Source organism: Etheostoma cragini, unplaced genomic scaffold, assembly GCF_013103735.1.
Source record: "Etheostoma cragini isolate CJK2018 unplaced genomic scaffold, CSU_Ecrag_1.0 ScbMSFa_80, whole genome shotgun sequence".
In the NCBI taxonomy this organism is placed as follows: Eukaryota; Metazoa; Chordata; class Actinopteri; order Perciformes; family Percidae; genus Etheostoma; species Etheostoma cragini.
Window position 1 is genome coordinate 42,667 of NW_023269428.1, and position 5,832 is coordinate 48,498.

The 5,832-nt window shown below is 41.4% G+C and overlaps 1 long non-coding RNA gene across 1 annotated transcript; it reads left to right on the forward strand.

Annotated features, from left to right (window-relative positions):
- Positions 1-572: 572 nt before the first annotated feature.
- On the forward strand, positions 573-949 carry LOC117941479. The gene is made up of 2 exons (XR_004655916.1): positions 573-715; positions 840-949. It is a non-coding gene; the product is annotated as an uncharacterized LOC117941479 (long non-coding RNA).
- The last annotated feature ends 4,883 nt before the right edge of the window (positions 950-5,832 follow it).

Genomic DNA, 5,832 nt, shown 5'->3' on the forward strand with positions numbered 1-5,832 from the left:
CTCAGAAACATTGATTCATTCCCCCATTTCAAATCACAACTAAAAACACATCTGTTTATAACTGCCTATTCCACCTAATGTCTGTTGCTCTGCCTTTTCTGTTGCTTTGCTGTATAGTATTTCTTTGCTGTTGTATAGTATTTGTATTTGTTTTGCTGTATAGTATTGATTTTGCTGTTGTATAGTATTTGTTTTGCTGTATAGTATTGGTTTTGCTGTTGTATAGTATTTGTTTTGCTGTAAAGTATTTGTTTCGCTGTTGTATAGTATTTGTTTCGCTGTTGTATAGTATTTGTTTTGCTGTTGTATAGTATTTGTTTTGCTGTTGTATAGTATTTGTTTTGCTGTTCTTAATTTATGAATTCCCTGTGCGGCGTCCTTGAGTGCCAAGAAAGGCGTCTTTAAATAAAATGTATTATTATTATTATTATTATTATTATTATACATATATATATATATAATTTTAATACCTCTCCTCCCCAGTCCGCTAAACTTTGCCAATGAGACCGCAGGAAGTGATGTCATCTCTCCTGGGCTGGACCAATCAGCCGCAGTGTAGTTGGTCCAATCAGCTGCTGTGTTGTTTTCCAGATCTCCCCCCTGACGGAGGAAGACGAGGGATCGTACGAGTGTTGCGCCGCCAACGCCAACGGAGAAGCTTCGGCCGTCGGAGCCATCCGCCTCGTCCAGTCTCCCCACAGCCCCGTCAACACAGGTAACCACGGCAACCCACATTCACACAGGAAACCACGGCAACACACATACACACAGGCAACCACGGCAACACACACACTGGTAACCACGGTCTTCCTGTTTCTGTTGATTTTATTTTCTGTCAGTGACAAAGGAAGTCGAGCTGTGATCAGCTGATCAGAGGAGACGGTCGTCATGGAAACAGCTGGAGAGGGTTCTTCTTCATCTCTTTGTTTTCGTGTATTTCTGAATATAAGAAACTTTTAGTTTGAGTTGATGTCTGTTCAGTTTCCTGACGTATAAACCTTATAAATATATATTTCTGATTTAAATCCTCTTCTTTTGTTTTAAGTAAAGTTAATCTTTTCTCATTTTGATATTTTTTTTTTTTTTTACTCATTTGTTGTCTTTTTCTCAATCAGGCTTTTATTTTGAAGAACTGAACAAGAGTTTAACTGTTGGTCAGTTCATGTAAACTGCTGATTATCATTATTTTATAAATATATCATTAATACTAATATTATTATATTTATATTTTAATAATATTAATAATATAATATTAATATTAATATTATAATATTAATATTAATATTATAATATTATTGTGCTCAATATTTCTGCTGAATAAACGTCTGTTTCTCTAAAAACTGATCCTGTTAATCTTTATTTAACTTTGTTATTATTTATTATTTATTTATCAGTTTATGAATTATTCCTTGAGTTATCTCAAGGAACCTTACAGAGCAGGTCTAGACCTCTCTATAATCTACAGATAGAGCAGGTCTAGACCGCTCTATAATCTACAGATAGAGCAGGTCTAGACCTCTCTATAATTTACAGATAGAGCAGGTCTAGACCTCTCTATAATTTACAGATAGAGCAGGTCTAGACCTCTCTATAATTTACAGATAGAGCAGGTCTAGACCTCTCTATAATTTACAGATAGAGCAGGTCTAGACCTCTCTATAATTTACAGATAGAGCAGGTCTAGACCTCTCTATAATTTACAGATAGAGCAGGTCTAGACCTCTCTATAATTTACAGATAGAGCAGGTCTAGACCTCTCTATAATTTACAGATAGAGCAGGTCTAGACCGCTCTATAATCTACAGATAGAGCAGGTCTAGACCTCTCTATAATTTGCAGAGTGCGGAGTCAAGCAGTACTCCGCCTATACCATAACTGCTGGCCTCAGCTGAGACAGCAGCAGGGCGGTTCACATCGTAGAAGTGGACAAGATGTGTTTAATCCGCTGGAATGCCTCCTGCTGAGGGTGGTCCCACATCCATACTGTCTTGGACTTAAACAGTTCATAAAGTGGCTGACCTACTGTAGACAGATTGGGAATGTATTTCCCCAAGTAGTTAAACATGCTGTTTTGAAGTCTCCGTACACGAGGACATCATCCATGAAGATAGCCACACCTTCCAGGCCGTTGAGTGTCTGCGTCATTTTGCGTTGAAAGATTTCTGGAGCACTTGTGATCCTGAATGGGATTCTTTTAAAAGCAAATCTCCCCAAGGGTGTTATGAAGGTGGTTAACTTGGTGCTTTCTGAGTGTAGAGTGATCTGCCAAAACCCGGAAGCAGCATCCAGAGACGTGAACATGGTTGCGCCACTGAGTCTTGCAGTAATCTCCTCAGCAGTTGGAAGGACATAACTCTCTCTCCGTACAGCCTCGTGTAACCTCTTCAAATCAACACAGATGCGCACCTTCCCATTTTTCCTTGGAACTGGCACCATGGGCGCACCAGTCAGTGGGCTCAGTCACAGGCTCAGTCACCTCATTTTCCACCATGCGTTTAAATTCTTCTTTAATTCTTCTTTGACGAGCGGTGTGCACTGTGCATGGCTCAGCATTATCTCTTAACAGGATTTTGACAGGCTCTGTTTTGGGGAGTCCATGCTCTCCGAATGCTCTGTGGACTTCTTCGACCTGTGTCACCAGCCCCATCATCGTTGCTGTGACTCTGCTTAGCAGGTTGTTTGCGTTACGGCCAGCGATGACGTACACAAGGAAAGAGTACGGCTTTCCGTTGTATTCTGGGATGGCTTGAAACTTTCCTAACAGGCCAAATGACCACGTGGGCTGCACAGTGTGACATCAAACGACTCCAAGTTCTGGTTGGGAACTAGTGTCTTGAAAGTCTCTTCTCCCATAATGTTCACATCTGCACCCGTGTCAGTTTTGAATTTGACTGTGTTGTTCCAATTGTAAACTGTATTGTCCATTGTTCGTCATGCACCCAGGAAGTACGGTGTCTGTGAACCAGTCTCAGTCCCTTCTCTGACTGATTTACTATAACATTTAATCTCCTATTGACCCACCTTCTTACACTTGTTGCACGTAGAGTTCATGGCTGGGCACCTTTCCGGATATTTGTGTTTCAATTTTCCACATTTTGAGTCTCCTTGATCATTTTCTTTCTCCCTCTGCCTAATCCTCTCCCACGGACTTCCTGCCCTGCTGCATGTGACTCGCCCTGCAGGTGGACTTGGAGTGTAACCTCCTAGGACTGGCGTACAGTTGTGATGGTTTGGGCAAGTGTAAGATCAGCCAGTGGCTTTAATTTACGTGACAGTTCTTTGTCCAAAATGAGGTCACGGATGTGTTCTCTATTTGCACCGAAGTCCCAGTGTTCTGAGCTCATACAGGGCTCTGATAAACATTTCAGCTTTCTCACCGGACCACTGCTGTCTCTGGTGAAAACAGCCGTGCTTGTGAATCATGTTGCGTTGAGGATGGAAGTATGCGCTGTATTTTCCAAAACACAACGTCAATGTCACTCTTATACTCCTCCGTCTTGAAGGTGAAAGACTTGAAGATGTTTTTGGCCTCAGACCCCATGGCATAAATCAGCGAACTGACCTGCACCACGCCGTCCTTGTCTCATAGCTTGGTGGCTAGCCGAAATCGCTGGACACGTTGCTTCCATTCATTCGGTCGATCAAAGGCAAAACTTTCCGGAGGGTGAAACTTGGCCATCTTTCGAAGAAGCAATGCGTCCGTCAAACGCTTCTGACACCATGTAAAGAATTCAAATGTCCACAGGGGTCTTAGACTTTCATGAACACGTGTGTTGTCAAGCAGACAAGCAGAAAACATACAGGCATGTCTTCACAACTCCGCAAGTCTTACGTTACTGGCGCTGCGTGCATATTTACGTAGGGATGTAACAGAATGCCCTTAAAGGTATATAGCCCCATTCACTTGGGCACATTACATGACATAGACCACTATAAATTACAGATAGAGCCGGTCTAGACCACTCTATAATTTACAGATAGAGCAGGTCTAGACCACTCTATAATCTACAGATAGAGCAGGTCTAGACCACTCTATAAATTACAGATAGAGCAGGTCTAGACCACTCTATAATTTACAGATAGAGCAGGTCTAGACCACTCTATAATTTACAGATAGAGCAGGTCTAGACCTCTCTATAATTTACAGATAGAGCAGGTCTAGACCACTCTATAATTTACAGATAGAGCAGGTCTAGACCGCTCTATAATTTACAGATAGAGCAGTACTAGAACACTCTAATTTACAGATAGAGCAGGTCTAGACCTCTCTATAATTTACAGATAGAGCAGGTCTAGACCGCTCTATAATTTACAGATAGAGCAGGTCTAGACCGCTCTATAATTTACAGATAGAGCAGGTCTAGACCGCTCTATAATTTAAAGATAGACCAGGTCTGGACCTCTCTATAATGTACAGGTAGAGCCGGTCTAGACCACTCTATAATTTACAGATAGACCAGGTCTAGACCTCTCTATAATTTACATATAGAGCAGGTCTAGACCGCTCTATAATGTACAGGTAGAGCAGGTCTAGACCTCTCTATAATTTACAGATAGAGCAGGTCTAGACCGCTCTATAATTTAAAGATGGAGCAGGTGTAGACCGCTCTATAATTTACAGATAGACCAGGTCTAGACCTCTCTATAATGTACAGGTAGAGCAGGTCTAGACCTCTCTATAATTTAAAGATAGAGTAGGTCTAGGTCTAGACTTTGCTATAATTTAATCTGAGTTATCTACACCTGGCTGGACATAGCTTCATCTTCTCATACTGGTTATCTACAGGCCCCGGGTTATACACAGTTTAGACCGGGTATTATACAGTTTAGACCACTTTAGCCCGGGTTATACACAGTTAAACCAGTTGATGTGGCGCTGGGGGTTTTTGTCAGACCCGCAGTGCATCGGTCTAGCCAGAGGGGGCAACACTGCCTCATATCTGCGTCATCTCTGCGTCATCCCTATCTACTGATTAGAGAAGAAGCAGACCGGAAGTGACTTGTGTTTCCGGGGCGCGCTGCGTGCAGAACGTCCTCCTGTCGGAGTTAGTTTGTGGAGTTTTGGGATTTAAGTGAATAAAGATGTACGACCAGGACGAAGGTGAGCGCAACCTTTAGCTTAGCTTCATGCTAAAGCTAATAATCTCCTTCTAATCAGGACGCAGATATGCTAACAGCTAGCCGGGGATGCTATCTGCTCTGTGCTTTGTTTCAGCTAACGGCTTACAGCTAACAGAGTATGCTATCTGCTTAATAACTAAATACTCGAATACTTCAGTAAATACTCGGATACTTCATTGTGTACTTCGGTAAATACTCTAATACTTCAGTAAATACTCGGATACTTCAGTGAGTACTTCGGTAAATACTCGGATACTTCAGTAAAAGTATTCATTAGAAGAAGTGCAGTAAGTTGTAGAATAAACACACAACACTCGGTGGTCAGTTATCACCAGATCATCAGAATCAGAATCCGAAATACTTTCCTGATCCCCGCAGGGAAACTCTGTGGTGCAGTTGCACAAATATTATAAATAGAGCAGACATAAAGAAATATAAGGAATTGGATATGTACGGCATTTACATAAAGGAATGTTATTATACAATATTTACATAATTAACATAACTAAGGATTTGGAATGGTGAAAAGTTAAATAATAATTATAATAATTGTAGTAGTTGAAATTGCACACATGTCAGGCCAGGGTTATTGCACAAAACAGATAATACAGATAATATTGTCCAGTTTCAACCCCTCTAAGTGTGTGTGTGTGTGCGTGTGTGTGTGTGTGTGTGTGTGTGTGTGTGTGTGTGTGTGTGTGTGTGTGTGTG